This window comes from Chlorocebus sabaeus, chromosome 2, assembly GCF_047675955.1.
Source record: "Chlorocebus sabaeus isolate Y175 chromosome 2, mChlSab1.0.hap1, whole genome shotgun sequence".
In the NCBI taxonomy this organism is placed as follows: domain Eukaryota; kingdom Metazoa; phylum Chordata; class Mammalia; order Primates; family Cercopithecidae; genus Chlorocebus; species Chlorocebus sabaeus.
In genome coordinates, this window is record NC_132905.1 from 14,451,420 (window position 1) to 14,468,588 (window position 17,169).

The 17,169-nt window shown below is 45.0% G+C and overlaps 1 pseudogene; it reads left to right on the forward strand.

Moving 5' to 3' along the window:
* Positions 1–1,373: 1,373 nt before the first annotated feature.
* LOC140710246 (small nuclear ribonucleoprotein F pseudogene) lies at positions 1,374–1,566 on the forward strand (annotated as a pseudogene).
* Positions 1,567–17,169: the final 15,603 nt, after the last annotated feature.

The window sequence follows — 17,169 nt, forward strand, 5'->3', positions numbered from 1 at the left end:
TTTAGTATTACGGAATCTTTACAGAGCACCCTTTGTTCTAGGGAGGTTCAGGGAACCCTGTACCCTCCTTTAGGTAGAATCATTAATTGTTTGAAGAGTGATCTTCAGCTATAGAATCACCAACTGTGTACAAAAGCATAAAATCAAGAAGTTCTATACAGCCCATTTCTATTAGAATTATGTAATATTTATAAAGCCTATTCACAGCAATGAAATCATAAATGTTTACAGAGTATTTCCTGTGTACAGAACTTCAGGGTGTTAGAACAAATAAGTTTTTCTTCTTGTATATAGAATTGTGAACTGTTGGCCGGGCGCAGTGGCTCACGCCTGTAATCCCAGCACTTTGGGAGGCCAAGGCAGGCGTATCACCTAAGGTTGGGAGTTTGAGATCAGCCTGGCCAACATGGTGAAACCCCCTCTCTACTAAAAGTACAAAAATTAGCCGGGCGTGGTGGCCCATGCCTGTAATCTCAGCTACTTGGGAGGTTGAGGCAGGAGAATCGCTTGAACCCGAGAGGCAGAGGTTGCAGTGAGCCGAGATTGTGCCACTGCACTCCAGCCTGGGTGGCAGAGTGAGACTCCATCTCAAAAAATAAATAAATACAATTTAAAAATCAAATTATGGACTGTTCTTGAAGAACACCCTCATGTATACAGAATCATGGAATGTTTACAGAGTCCTTTCTTTTCTTTCTTTTTTTTTTTCTTGAGATGGAGTCTCGCTCTGTCACCCTGGCTGGACTGCAGTGGCGCGATCTCAGCTTACTGCAATCTCCACCTCCCGGGTTCAAGCTATTCTCATGCCTCAGCCTCCCAAGTCGCTGGGATTACAGGTGCTCATCACTACGCCCAGCTATTTTTTGTATTTTTAGTGAAGGCAGGGTTTCAGCATATTGGCCAGACTAGTCTCAAACTCCTGACCTCAGGGTGATCTGCCCGCCTCAGTCTCCCAAAGTGCTGGGAATACAGGTGTGAGCCACTGCGCCTGGCTAGAATCCTTTCTTGTGGCATGAATTTTGAACCGTTTGCAGAACATCTGTCCATGTATAAAACCATTGCATGTTTGCAGAACCTTTTTGCTTATCATTATGGAATGTCTACAGAGCATCCTCATCTCTATAGACTCAAGGAATGTTAGCTAAACCCCTATCTATGTGGAATCATGGAATGTTGGCTGAGCCTTCTATGGTATAAAATCATGGAATGTTACCAAATACATTCCGTACTATAAAATCTTAAACATAGTTTTCTCTTGAAGCTCAGTGGCTCAGGACCTGCGGTAGCTGCTGTAGTCAGGAGGCTGGTCGGCCTGGTTGGCCTGGTCAGCAGCCTGCAGCATTTGCCCATACCATTTGCCTATGGTTACGATGATGAGTTTACCTCTCAATCCCAAATCTTTCCTCAGTGGAGTAACGGGAAAGCCATGGATGGTGAAACTTAAGTGGGGAATGGAGTACAAGGGCTACCTGGTATCTGTAGATGACTATGTGAAATACAGCTTGCACATACAGAAGAATGCACAGATGGAGCAATGTCTGGACATCTGGGTGAAGTTTTAATAAGATGTAATAATGTCCTTTATTATCAGAAGTGTGAAAGAAGAGAAGATGGAGAAATGATTGGGAGGCTGAGGCGGGTGGATCACTTGAGGTCAGGAGTTCAAGACCAGCCTGGCCAACATGGCAAAACCCCATCTCTACAAAAAATACAAAAATTAGCTGGGTGTGTTGGCACATGCCTGTAATTCCAGCTACTCAAGAGGCTAAGGCAAGAGAATCGCTTGAACCCAGGAGGCAGAGGTTGCAGCGGAGATCATACTACTGCACTCCAGACTAGGGGACAGAGGAAGACTCTGTCTTAAAAAAAAAAGAAAGAAAAAGAAGATGGGGAAATTAGAGAACAGCATCTTTTGTGGGGGATTTTTAAAATATATATTTCTAGACAATAAAATTTGTTTTACAAAAAAATAAGAATAAATGAAATAAAATATTGAAACATTAGCTCTGTATTCCCTGCTTACATGTTACAGAGGGCCAGGCATGGTGGCTCACACCTGTAATTCCAGCACTTTGGGAGGCTGAGACAGGCAGATCACCTGAGGTCAGGAGTTTGAGATCAGCCTGGCCAACATGGTGAAACCTTGTCTCTCCTAAAAATACAAAAATTAGCTGGGCGTGGTGGCACACACCTGTAATCCCAGTTACTCGGGAGGCTGAGGCAGGAGAATTACTTGAACCCGGCAGGCCGAGGTTGCAGTGAGCCAAGATCAAGCCACTGCGCTCCAACCTGGGAGACAAAGTGAGACTCAATCTCAAACAAAATAATAAAATAAAATAAAATAATTTTTTCAAAACAAAGCAAAAAAATGATTTTACTAAGTACAGTAAGCTATCATAAATCTTTTGATATACTAAAACTCATCCTGTAGGGCAAGGTCAGCAAAGTGTAATCCATGAGCCAAATCTGGTCTGCTGCTTGTCTTTGTAAATAAAGTTTTATTGGAACAGAAACACTCCCCTTTGTTTACATAGTGGCTATGGCTGCCTTTGTGATAGAATAGCAGAATTAATTGGCTGTGCCAAAGATTATATAGCCAGTAAAATAAAAACTATTTACTATATTGGCCGAGCTCAGTGGCTCCCGCCTGTAATCTCAGCACTTTGGGAGGCTGAGACAGGCAGATTATTTGAGGCCAGGAGTTTGAGACCACCCTAGCCAAAATGGTGAAACCCCATCTCTACCAAAAATACAAAAATTAGCTGGGTGTGGTGGCACGTGCCTGTGGTCCCAGCTACTTGGGAGGCTGAGGCAGGAAAATTGCTTCAACCCCAGAGGCAGATGCTGCAGTGGGCTGAGATCAAGCCACTGCACTCCAGCCTGGGCAACAGAGCGAGACTCCATCTCGAAAAAAAAAAAATTACTTAGTCTAATGCCAGCCCTTTGGGAGGCTAAGGTGGGAGGATCACTTGAGCCTAGGAGTTTGAGACCAGCCTGGGTAATATAATGACACCTTGTTTCTACAGAAAAAAGTAAAAATCTTTGCCAGGCATAGTGTTGTAAGTCTGTGTCCCAGCTACTTGGGAAGTTAAGATGGGAGGATCACTTGAGCCTAAGAGGTCCAGGCTGCAGTGATCATGTGACTGCACTCCAGCCTGGGTGATAGAGTGAGACTGTCTCAAAAAAAAAAGATTACTATCTGCCTCTTAATAAAATAACTTTGCTCACTTGTGCTAATGGGAAAATATACTCTGAATTTATTTTTAATCGTTAGGTTTTTTTTTCTTTTCACAGCAGACTCACTTGAATTTATAAATAGTGTCATTCATTCATTCAACCAATATTTACCAAACACCAATCAAGTGCTTAGGGTGCTGATTTAGGCACTAGGGTGCAAAGATGAAAACAAGACAGTGCTTCCCTTTAAGGACAGTCCTTGCCGTCAAGAGCATTCCCCATGGCATTATGAAATCTACCCATAACCTTACATAGTTTATAAGAAACCAGTTGTGTGACCTTGGGCAAATTTCTTAATCCTTCTAGACTTTGATTTCCTCATCTGCAAAGTAGATTTTGAACCTTTTGCAGAACATCTGTCCATGTATAAAATCATTGAATGTTTGCAGAACCTTTTTGCAGAACCAGATTACCTCATCTGAGGTAAATAGTACTTACCTCAAGATGTTGTTGTAAAGATTAAGGGTTTCGTTTGTTCAGTGGTTTGTATTGTTTTGTTTTGAGACAGGGTCTTGCTGTGTCACCCAGGATGGAGTGCAATGGAGCGATCCGGGCTCACTGCAACCTCTGCCTCCCAGGTTCAAGCCATTCTCCTGCCTCAGCTTCCCGAGTAGCTGGGACTACGGTGCATGCCACCACGGCCCAGCTAATTTTTTGTATTTTTAGTAGAGATGAAACTCGGCTATGTTGGCCAGGCTGGTCTTGAACTCCTGAATTCAAGTGATCTGTCCCCTTTGACCTCCCAAAGTGCAGGGATTACAGGCGGGAGCCACCACACCCAGCTGATTAAGTAAATTTTTTTTTTTTTTTTTTTGAGACAAAGTCTCACTCGGTCGCCCAGGCTGGAGTGCAGTGGCGGGATCTTGGCTCACTGCAACATCCACCTCCTGGATTCAAGCAATTCTCCTGCCTCAGCCTCTGGAGTAGCTGGGACTACAGGTGTGCACCACCACACCCAACTAATGTTTATATTTTTAGTAGAGGCAGATTTTCACCATGTAGGCCAAGCTGGTCTTGAACTCCAGACCTCAGGGTATCTGCCCACCTCGGCCTGCCAAAGTGCTAGGATTACAGGTGTGAACCACCATGCCAGGTTGTAAATTTTTTTTTTTTTTTTTTTTTTTTTTGTGATGGAGTTTCACTCTTGTTGCCCAGGCTAGAGTGCAGTGGTGCGATCTCAGCTCACTGCAACCTCCAGCTCCCAGGTTCAAGCTATTCTTCTTCTTCAGCCTCCCAAGTAGCTGGGATCTCAGGCACACACCATGCTCAACTAATTTTTGTATTTTTAGTAGAGATGGGGTTTCACCATGTTGTTCCGGCTGGTCTTGAACTCCTGACCTCAAGAGATCTGCCTGCCTTGCCCTCCCAAGGGGTTGGGATTACAGGCATGAGCCACCATGCCTGCTCCGTAAATTTTTAAAAAAGTGCTTAGACTAGTGCCTGACACAGGGTAAGTGCTATTCAAGTGCATTTTTAAAAAAAATCTTTTATTTTATTGTATTTTTTTGAGACACAATTTCTCTCTGTCACCCAGGCTGGAGTGCAGTGGCGTGATCTTGACTCACTGCAACCTCCACCTCCCAATTTCAAGCGATTCTCCTTCTTCAGCCTGCTGAGTAGCTGGGATTACAGGCATGGGCCACCACACCTGGCTAATTTTTGTATTTTTAGTAGAGATGGGGTTTTACAGTGTTGGCCAGGTTGGTCTCAAACTCCTGGCCTCAAGTGATCTACCCACCTTGGCCTCCCAAAGTGCTGGGATTACAGGTGAGAACAACTGCACCTGGCCCCAAAAGGAATTTTGAGGCTGAACAGTTGTTCACACCTGTAATCCCAGTGTTTTAGGAGGTCCAGGTGGGAGGATTGCTTGAGGCCAGGAGTTTGAGACCAGCTGGGGCAACAGTATAAGACTCTGTCTATAATTTTAAAAAATAAATAAATAATAAATTTAAAAAAGATCTAATACAGGGATATAGGTGCTTACAAAATCATCAGGAGGTCTGGAAGAGTAGAAGTCAGGGGCCATTTCAGGCTTTTGATTTCAAGGTTCCTCCAGCAAGTCCTTGCTCCCAAGGTTACCAAACTGCTGCTGTCCCTGCCACCAGCATGGCCTCCATCCTACTGCCTCACACCCTCCTAAGTGGGGACTGCACAGTGGACTCCACTGTACACGCTCTTCCCACCTGCCAGAACTGCTCCCTTAGCTGACACAGCTCCAGGAAGATGACCTCTCCCTCTCTCCCACCCTCCAGATCTCATGCAAATGAATCTAACTGACAGAACTTAACTTCCCACTGTCCTAGCTGCAAGAGAGCCTGCAGAATGCTGTTTTAAGCTTTTGAGCCTCTTCCAACAGAAGGAGAGTAAATGGAGGTTAAGGACATCCATCCAGGCCAGGCGTGGTGGCTAAGGCCTTTCTAATCCCAGCAATTTGGGAGGCCAAGGTGGGAGGATCACCTGAAGTCAGAGGTTTGAGACCGGCCTAGCTAACATGGCGAAATCCCGTATCTAGTAAAAATGCAAAAAATTAGCTGGACGTGGTGGTGGGCGCATATAATCCCAGCTACTCGGGAGGCTGAGGCAGGAGAATCGCTTGAACCCGGGAGGCGGAGCTTGCAGTGAGCCGGTGCCACTGCACTTCAGCCTGGGCAACAGAGCGAGACTCCGTCTTAAAAAAAAAAAAAAAAAAAAAAAAAGAACACCCATCCAGAATCAAGTCCAAAACTTCTGGGAGGTTTCAGGATGGGAAAGGCATTTAAGCTGGGTCTTAGAGGATGAGGAGAAAGAAAACAAGTATTTCCTCGTAGCAGAAACAGAGCACCTAAAGGCATGAAGGCATTGAAAAAACTTGGTGTGGTCCATAAATATCTGTTGTTTTTGCCTGCCCAGCAACAATTCCACTTGAATAATTGCACTTTGATTTCCCCTCGGGGAACCACCCCTCCCCACATCAGCCATGTGGTTCACAGGAAGCTGATCTTGCTTCCTGGCTCCAGGGTCCGGACGGGTTGGGGAGTGGACATGTGACCACTTCTGTCCAATCAGCACACTCCATCCCTTTAGTCACAGGGATCGGTTCAGGGAGGAACATGTGAATGAAGCCAGACCAATGAGACTTTATTATAAAATTTCTTTTTTTGGCTAAGTGACTTGGCTAGGGAATGGACGCCTGGAGCAGCTGGGAATGAGCTGGTCAGGAGGAACACATGAATCTGATGAAACCAACTCAGAGGGAAGCAGAACTAAGACATTGAGAGAAACTAAGGCTGCTGATATCATGTGAGCCCCCAGCTATGCCTGACTAATACACTACATCAAGAGAGTATTTCACAAGCCTGAGAGCCACTGTCCCAGGGACCTTATAGCACTTTATTCCTAGTATCCTCTAACTAGAAACTATCCAAATACCAGATGACAGCAGTTAACTGGAAAGTAAACTATGGTGTATCACACAACGGGATACTATTCAGCAATTAAAATGAACAGTTTTACAATCTCACTCATCGGTATTCATGAATCTCACAAATACGGTGAGCAAAAGAAACCAGACATAACAGCACAGATGCTCCTCAACATATAGAGGGGCGACCTCCTGCTAAACCCACTGTGAGCTGAAAATACCGTAAATTGAGAAGGCATTTAATCCATCTAACCTACCAAACATCTTAGTTTAGACTGGTCCACCTTAAATGTGCTCGGAACACTTATATTAGCCTAAAGCTGGGTAAAATTAACACAATACCTATTTTATAATGAAGTGTTGAATATCTCATGTCATTTATTGAATACTGTACTGAAACTGAAAAACAGAATGGTTGTATAGGTACTTGAAGTCCAGTTTCTTTTTCCTCCCTCCCTCCCTCCCTCCCTCCCTCCCTCCCTTCCTTCCTTCCTTCCTTCCTTCCTTCCTTCCTTCCTTCCGTCCTTCCTTCTGTCCTTCCTTCCTTCTTTCCCTCCCTCCCTCCCTCTCTCTCTCTTTTTCCTTCTTTCTCCTTCCTTCCTTCCTTCCTTCCTTCCTTCCTTCCTTCCTTCCTTCCTTCCTTTCTTTCTTTCTTTCTTTCCTTCTTTCTTTCTTTCTTTCCTTGGAGTCTTGTTCTGTCACCCAGGCTGGAATACAGTGCTGCAATCTTGGCTCACAGCTACCTCTGCCTCCTGGGTTCAAGCTATTCTCCTGCCTCAGCCTCCCAAGTAGCTAGGATTACAGGTGCACACCACCATGCCTAGCAAATTTTTTGTATTTTCAGTAGAGATGGGGCTTCACCATCTTGACCAGGCTGGTCTTGAACTCCTGACCTCAAGTGATCCACCTGCCTCGGCCTGCAAAAATACTGAGATTCAGGCATGAGCCACTGTGCCCAGCCTTCTTGAAGTCCAGTTTCTACTGAACATGTATCACTTTCTCACCATCATGAAATTAAAAAATCGGTATGTCAAACTATCATAAATTGGAGACCGTGTACATCATACACATACACATATCATATACATTTACATACATATACATATATGATGTACATGTATACATCATATAATGTCCTTATTTCTTGATGTGAATGTTGGTTAAATGGTATATTCCGTTTGTAAAAATTTAGCAAACTATACTTTTGTTACAATGTGTATTTTTCTGTATGTGTGCTATGATTCAATTAAAATAAAAACAAAACACACTTCTAAAAACCTCAGAAGATACAAAGCTGGGGAAGGAAAGAAAGGCAGGTCAAGGCTAGGTGAATTCAAGACTCAAACTGTATAATTAGTACTCAATTTCTCTTTGCTGTTTGTATCAGAGTCTGTTCATATGCTCATTTCATTCTCAGGTTCCACATGTTGATAAAACAGTTGCCATTGCTGTGGCCTCACAACCTGTCATGTCTATGTCTAGCACGAAAGAGAAAGTTGGCTTCTCCAAAGGCACAAAGAAAGCTGGACATTTAGTATCATTGGCTCTGGCTGGTCTGCTCAGCCCTGAACCAATCATTGTTGCAAAAGGAATATAATATTCTGACCGGCCAGGCTGGTTCATATCATGTCTGGAGATGGAAATGGAGTTAACAACCTCAAAGAACCACAGAGACTGAAAACAAGGAGAGAAAGAAATCTGGCTGTTTCAGAAGTCAGGTGAATGGATGTTGGGTGACTAAAACGTTCAATAAATACCTGGTCCCTAGATGGCGGTGATATCATCATCATCATCACAATTTTCTCTTAGCATCTAGAAAAATGTCTGGTATCTAGCTCGGTACTTGATAAACATTATTATTATTTTCTTTTTTTGAGACAGAGTTTCACTCTATCGCTCAGGCTGGAGTGCAATGGGGGGATCTCGGCTCAGTGCAACCTCTACCTCCTGGGTTCAAGCGATTTCCATGCCTCAGCCTCCCGAGTACCTGGAATTACAGGCACCCGCCACTACACCTGGCTAATTTTTTTTTTTTTTTTTCAGTAGAGATGAGATTTCACCATGTAGGCCAGGCTGGTCTCAAACTCCTGACCTCAAGTGATCCAGCTGCCTTGGCCTCCCGAAGTGCTGGAATTACAGGTGTGAGCCACCATGCCTGGCCTATTTTATTTTAATTTTTAAATTATTTTAGAGGCAGGGCCAGTACTTGATAAATACTAATATCTGTTGAGTGACAGAATGAGTTATATCAGGCAATACTAGGAGTAATCTTGTCATGCCTTAGGCCTTCCTCTCCAGGACGGGAAAGACTGAGGAGAATTTAGAAAAGGGATATGCCAGTTTTTTTTTTATTATTATTATTATTATTTGAGATAGAGTTTCACTCTTGTCGCCCAGGCTAGAGTACAATGGTGTGATCTCGGCTCATTGCAACCTCTGCCTCAGCCTCCCAAGTAGCTGGAATTACAGGCGCCGGCCACCATGCCCAGCTAATTTTTGAATTTTTAATGGAGACAGGGTTTCACCATGTTGGCCAAGCTGGTCTTGAACTCCTGGCCTCAGCTGATCTGCCCGCCTTGGCCTCCCAAAGTGCTGGGATTACAAGTGTGAGCCACCATGCCTGGCCTATTTTATTTTAATGTTTTAATTATTTTAGAGGCAGGGTCTCATATGTTGCCCAGGCTGGAGTGCAGTGGCTATTCACAGGCGCAATCCTACTACTAATCAACACTGGAGTTTTGACCTGCTCCATTTCCAACCTGGCCTGGTTCATCCCTCCTTAGACAACCTGGTGGTCCCCCGGTCCTGGGAGGTCGCTGTATTGATGCCGAACTTAGTGCAGACACCCAATTGACACAGTGCACTACAACACAGAACTCTTGGACTCAAGCCATCCTCCTGTCTCAGCCTCCCAAGTAGGTGGGACTAGAGGCTCATGCCACCACACCTGGCTATGAGTCAGTTTTTTTTTGACAGCAAAGACATAGTCCTGTACAGAGTCAAAGCTCTTGGAGGCCTTTGCTAACTCTTATCTTACTCTGTCTCTTCAGAAGGGATTGGTGGCAGAAGGACCAAACCCTGGAAAATTCTGATCACAGTAACGGTGGGTGAAGCAGGAAATAAAGGAAGCCCTCCTTCACTGCTGCTGGGAGTATAAATTGCTACAACCATTTTGGAGAACAATTTGGAAAACAGTAAAGCAGAAGATTTGCATACCTCACCTGTTCACCAAATCCTCTCTTGTAAACCATGTACCCTGGAGACATTTTTGCCCCATGTACAAATTACATATAGATGCATGTTGCAGCCGATTGTGGTGGTTCACACCTGTAATTCCAGCACTTTGGGAGGCTGAGGCAGGAGAATTGCTTGAACCCAAGAGGCAGAGGTTGCAGTGAGCTGAGGTCGCGCCACTGCACTTCAGCCTGGGTAACAAAGAGAGACTCCTTCTCAAAAAAAAAAAAAAGAGTGTGTTGCTCCAGTTACTACTGCTGCTGCATAACAAATCATCCCAAATTTAGTGGTGTAAAACAAGAACCATTTTATCATGCTCATCGTTTTGGAAAGGGCACAGTGGGACAGCTTGTCTGGGACTTTAGACAGGAAGATTTAAAGGGTGAGGATGACTTGACAGCTGGGAGTTGGCACATCTAAAGCCTTGTTCTCTGACATGCTTGGTGGCTGATGCTGGCTGTCATCTGGAACCTCTGCTGTGACCATAGCATCTGTATGTGGCCTCTCCACTTGGCCTGGGCTTCTTCACAGCATGGGGGTTCCAGGCTCCAAAGGTGAGTGTCCCAATGATCAAGAAAGAAGCTGCATTGCCTCATAAATTGTGCAGCATCATTTGTGTGTGTTTTTTTTTTTTTTTTTTTTGAGACAGAGTCTCACTCGCTCTGTCACCCAGGCTGGAGTACAGTGGGGCAATCTCAGAATCTCGGCTCACTGCAACCTCCACCTGCCAGCTTCAAGTTATTATCTCACCTCAGCCTCCCAAGCAGCTGGGATTACAGGCATGCACCACCATGCTTGGGCTAATTTTTGTATTTTTAGTAGAGATGGGGTTTTGCCATGCCAGCCAGGCTGGTCTTGAACTCCTGACTTCAAATGATCCGCCAGCCTCAGCCTCCCAAAGTGCTAGGATTACAAACATGAGCCATCATGCCTGGCCATTTTCATCTTTTTACTGGTTATGGGTGATTCACAATCCCACCCAGATTCACAGGAAGGGGAATTACAGCAAGTTCTAGAAAAGCATGAGGACAGGAAATATTGTTGAGGACATCTTTGGAAAATACATTCTGCCACACACATACATTGCAGTCATGTTTGTGCCAGTCCACCATCCCTTATCCAATACCCTTGGAGCTAAACGTGTTTTGAATTTTAGAAATTCTCAGAATTTTGAAAGATAGTATGGTGCATTCATGAAATCTCCTATCATACCCCTTGAGAGGACTGGTTCATCCTGTAAGCAAAAATCTAAACTCGGTGTGGTGGCCCATGCCCGTAGTCCCAGCTACTCAGGAGGCTGAGGCAGGAGGATCGATTGAGCCCAGGAGGTTGATGCTGCAGTGAGCTGTGATCATACCACTGCACCCCAGCCTGGGCGACAGAGGGAGACCCTGACTCAAAAAAAAAAAAAAAAAAAATTCTAAATATTTCCTCAGTGGAACATATGAATATTCACATTAAGTGGCATAATGATTATAAATAGCTTTCTGTCTATTCAGGTCAGGTTTTGCCACTAAAGAAGTTCAAATCAGGTCAGATCTTGCTGCTAAATAAATTATAAAAAGCCTTCCATTTTTAGGTTTCCTACAATTTGAATTGTGGCTAAGGATTTATGGACCAGTATGAGGAAAAAATTGGAACAAACTTAAATAGACATCATTAGGAAAAAGGATTTTAAAAGGTGAGGCCAAGTTATATGATGAAATATTACACAGCAGTGAAAATGAATAAACTTGAGCTACATGTATCATTATGGAAATATAAAAATAATGTCAGGAGAAAGCAAGTTGCAGAAGAGTATATTTATGATAAGTAAGGATAGGCCAGGTTTTCTGTATTAAAAATAGCCCCTGGCCTGGTGCGGTGGCTTATGCCTATAATCCCAGCACTTTGGGTGGCCAAGGTGGGCGGATCACTCGAAGTCAGGAGTTGGAGACCAGCATGGCCAAGATGGTGAAACCCTGTCTCTACTAAAAATACAATAATTAGCTGAGCATGGTTGTGCACGCCTATAGTCCCAGCTACTTGGGAGTCTGAGGCAGGAAAATCACTTGAACCCAGGAGGCAGAGGTTACAATGAGCCGAGATCATGCCACTGTACTCCAGCCTGGGCAACAGAGCAAGACTTGTCTTAAAAAAAAAAAAAAAAAAAAACCCTATATCTCAGAGGCTTTATTTATTGCTCATGCTACATGTCATTATTGGCCAAATGGAGTTGGGAGCATCTCCTGCTCATTCTAGAACTCAGTTGGTGGGCGACTGCTCTGAAGAACATTGATGGTTATTTGATAGAAGGAAAAGTAGGGAGAAGGATACCCTGGCTGTTTTTTATTTTTATTTTTTTTCTCAAGACGGAGTTTTGCTCTTTGTTGTCCATGCTGGAGTGCAGGGGCATGATCTCGGCTCACTGCAACCTCTGCCTCCCAGATTCAAGCAATTCTCTGTCTCAGCCTCCTGAGTAGCTGGAATTACAGGTGCCCGCCACCATGCCTGGCTAATTTTTGTATTTTTAGTAGATATGGGGTTTCACCATGTTGGCCAGGCTGGTCTCGAACTCTTAACTTCAGGTGATCCGCCCATCTTGGCCTTCCAAAGTGCTGGGGTTACAGGCTTGAGCCACTACGCCCTGCTGTATTGTCTTCTTTATGTGTTTGATTTCAGCCAGCCTGCAATTGGGTGCTGACAAGCACAAGAGGCCCCACTTGTTCTCTCCTGAGATTTCACCAAGGACCTCCCTTTCTTTAGGCCACTACTCTGTGCTAAAACATTCAAGGGCTCTGTATGGCTCACAGGAAAAAGTTAAGAACAGTTAAGTGCTCCCATGGATTGAGCACTTCCTACATATCAGGCATTTTATAGAGATATTATTTGTAATCTGTGCACAATCCTAGAAAGAAGGAACTGTCTGATCTCCATTTTACAGATGCTGAAATGGAGTCTCCGAGAGGCGAAGTGACTTGCCAAGATGACAGAGTGAGGGCAGGGAGGAAGGAAGACTGGTGGCTAGATCTGTCTGATTTCAGGGCCCATGTTGAGCCACAGGATCAGGCCACACTCCTCCAGCCTCACCCCTCACCTCTTTCTTTTCCTTGGCAGGACTAACTGCTCCAACCAGGCAGGCCTCTTCTCACTGCCCCTTGAGCAAACCTGTCTCAATGTCCCTTCAAAGACCATCTAGAATCTCACAGGACGCCTTTCCCTACTGCCAGCCATGCTGAGTCCTGCCCTTATGACAGTGTCCCCCAGTTAGTCACTTTCCTGTCGGTCATATGTCACTAGGCTGCAAGAATGTCTTAGTCATCTTTGCATCTGCCATGCCCAGCACACACTCACTGCACACCTGTCATCCTTCAACAATTATTCAGCGCCCACTGGCTGCTGAGCACTGCGCTAGGTGCAAGGATACAGCAGAGAGTGAAACCAAATCTCTGCTCTTGGGAAGTTTATGTTCTGATCTGGGAGATGAAAATGAACAAGTAAATCCGTACATGTATAGTCGAATGTCAGGGGGATAAAAAGTGCTATGGAGAAAAATCAGGCTGAGGAAGGATATGGATAGAGAGTGCTGGGATGGGGAGAGGAAAGCTACTTTAGAGGAAAGGTCTTTTTGAGAAGGTAACATTTGAGCAGAGATTAGAATACAGTGAGTTTGTCTGAGGAACTGAACAGTTAAATGAATACATAATAAATGCATGCTTTAGTGAGTTGGAAACCTAACTTGGAGATGAAAAAGGGGTGTGGAGGAAGGAGTTTGAGGTAGGGATGCTTAGATCACCTGACATCTTTCTTTTTCTTCCATCTAAAAACATAAACGGCCGGATGTGGTGGCTCACGCCTGTAATCCCAGCACTTTGGGAGGTCGAGACAGGCGGATCACCTGAGGTCGGGAGTTCGAGACCAGCCTGACCAACATGGTGAAACCCTGTCTCTACTAAAAATGCAAAATTAGCTGGGCGTGGTGGTGCTCGCCTGTAATCCCAGCTACTTGGGAGGCTGAGGCAGGAGAATCGCTTGAACCTGGGAGGTGAAGGTTGCTGTGAGCGAAGATTGTGCCATTACACTCCAGCCTGGGCAACAAGAGCGAAACTCTATCTGAAAAACAAAAACAACAAACAAACAAAAAACCCATAACCAGTTTGTTTATTTATTTATTTTTGAGATGGAGTCTTGCTCTGTTGCCCAGGCTGGAGTGCAGTGGTGTGATCTCAGCTCATTGCAACCTCCACCTCCAGGGTTCAAGCGATTCTTGTGCCTAATTTTTGTGCAAAATTTTTGTATTTTGCTTTTTTTGTTTTTTGAGATGGAGTCTCACTCTGTTGTCCAGGCTGGACAACAGGCTGGTGTGCAATGGCACGATCTCGGCTCACTGCAACCTCTGCCTCTCCCTCCCAGGTTCAAGCAATCCTCCTGCCACAGCCTCCCGAGTAGCTGGGAATACAGGCACATACCACCACGCCCAGCTACTTTTTGTATTTTTTAGTAGAGATGGGGTTTCATGATATTAGCCAGGCTGGTCTCAAACTCCTGACCTCAAGTGATCTGCCTGCCTCAGCCTCTCGAAGTGGTGGGATTACAGGTGTGAGCCACTCACTGTACCTGGCCTAAAACATAACCAATTTATTTTGATGCCTTATTATTTTAGATAGGTCAGAAGTAGAGATTGATCATTGGTACATAGTTTAGATGTAGGAAGGTTTCTCTTTCTCTGTCCAGAATAGACTGGATATTACAGAATGTTATGGTATAATTGTTAATTCTCTTAATATTACTGTGGTTCTGAAGGATAATGTAATTTTCCTTAGGATTTGCTACTGAAGTATTAAGGCATGAAATATCAGTAAGGCAGCAACTTACTTTGTTTATTGTTTTTTGAGTCAGGGTGTCTCTCTGTCTCCCAGGCTGGAGTGTAGTGGCGCTATCTTGACTCACTGCAACCTCCACCTCCTGGATTTAAGAGATCCTCCCCCTCAGCCTCTCAAGTAGCTGGGACTATAGGCACACGCCATCACGCCCAGCTAATTATTTTGTATTTTTTGTGGAAATGGGGTTTTGCCATGTTGGCCAGACTGGTCTCAAACTCCTGAGCTCAAGCAATCCGTCCGCCTTTGCCTCCCAACGTGCTGGGATTACAGGCATAATCGCCCGGCCTACCTTTAATATTTAGCAAAAAATAAAAATTTTCAACATATGAATATAGATACATACATGTGGATAAATGATAAGAATGATCAAATCCAGGTGGGGAGTGTGTGGATGATGCTTCTACTATTCTTTCAACTTTTCTATATGTTTGAAAATGTTTCATAGGTATGAGGGTTGGGAGGGGCCGTTGTGTGGGCCAACCAAGTATTTGTAAGTTAAATCATTCCAGCTAGTCTGGGATTTCTGGTCCAGGGCCTTACCTGCACTATTTCATCTAATCCACATCACATCCCTGTGGGGTGGGCAGCACTGGGTCTGGTTCACAGGTGATGAATAGAAAAGCTCAGAGAGGTAAGTGACTTTCCAGAGCCAGGAGAGGCCAAGCCGAGATTTGAACTCACATCTATCTGAGTCAAAATTTTCTGCTTTCCTTTTTTGTTGTTTAAGCCTCTTCTCTTCCACCATACCATTCCCCAGGGGTATTGAATTAGGTGACAGCTAAGTGCACTTACTACGTGAACTTTGCATGTGTTACTTAAATTCTCACAACAACCTGAGGTTGCTAATAACCTCCTCCATTTTACCGAGGCACAGAGAGTTTAACTTGTGTTAACTCTAACACAAGTCACACAGCTAACAATGGAAAAGCTGGGAGTCAGAGAACCTGGGCAGTGTGGCTCTAGACTCCCCACTTAAAGGATCAAAGAAACACTGTAAAAAGTAGAAATCACTTTAGGAATATAAATCAGGATTATTTTTGATTCTCACAGAATCTCTGCAAAGTCCTCTCCCCTCCCTACTGCTTCCAGCATTCCAAGATAGTCCTCTAGTTTCAGATATGTCTACACCGGGGACACTGGCCTCCCCAGTCCAGCTCCTTGAAGCTACTGCTTTTTGCCATAAATTTCTAGGACTGTTCATTGCCTTCTGAGGTCCTTTGAGCTGATGCTGATCTGAAAGCATTTTTTTGGATATGGTCCCACACCCAGGTGATGGGGATAGGATACCGATTTGTCTGCGGGATAAGAATTAGAGGCCACACAGACTGCTGAGACAGTTACAACCTAGAGGTCATGGGCCTGACATGGGAGACAGGCTAGTTTTGATCTTAGCCCTTAATGCAAGGCTTGGGTGAATTGCCTTTCCATCCAGAAACCTCAGTTTCCTCACTTGTACAATAGCAATAATAACAACACACATGTCAAGACTAGTGGGGGAATTTCATGGCATTAGTAAAGTCCATGTTTCTCAGCAGAAGTCTAGAGACATTGACAATTGTTATCACTATGCTATTTCTGATACAGTAGGATGTGGACCCTAACTAGAGCTCCAAGTTCATCCCTACTTCCCCCACTACTTCACTGGATTTTAGTCATGTTGGCCTTCGATTCAACTCGGGGGCAGATCAGCCCTTTTCCCATCTCAGGGCCTTTGCACCTGCTGTTCCCCCTGGTATGACTGCTTTTTCCCCAGGTTATTCTAAAAAGCTGGCGCTTTCTCACCCTTTTATGTCTCAGCTCGTGTCACTGAGGCCTTTCTTGACCACTCCAGCCTGCCTGCAATACATCCTCCTGTTTTATCGTATTCATATATGTTACCAGTACCTGATATTACTAGTTGATTTGTTTCTTTTACCTCTCACATAATTTAAGTTTCAAGAAGACAGATTTTGATCGTTTTTTTCTCTGTAGCATGCCCAGCGCCAACAACTGTATCTGGCATTCAATAAATAAATGGTGAATTGAATAAATGAATGAATGAATGAGGGTGTATACCAGGCCGAACCCCCAAGCCTTTCAATCCCCACTCATCTGCTGCAGTGGGCAACGAGACGAGTCAGACTTTGTAGATGGTCCCTTGGCCCCCGAGATAGGGGCGAGCGAGCGCGGAGCACTTGGGAGACGTTCCCCGTAAGCCTGGGCGGTGGCCGCACTGGGAGAGGGGCTGTCGCCATTTGGCGATATTCCATGCGGGCTGCCGTGGGGGCCGGGCGAGGGTCGGCAGCGAGCGCAAGCGCGCGGATCTTTTGCGACGGTGCCCGGCGGCGCTGGCCCCGCCTCCCGCGCGTGCGCCCCGCCCCGCCCCCGCCGCTGCGCCCGCTCGGGGCCGCTCTGGCCCCCACCCGCTTCATGTGGCCCGGCCCGCGGCGGCCGGCG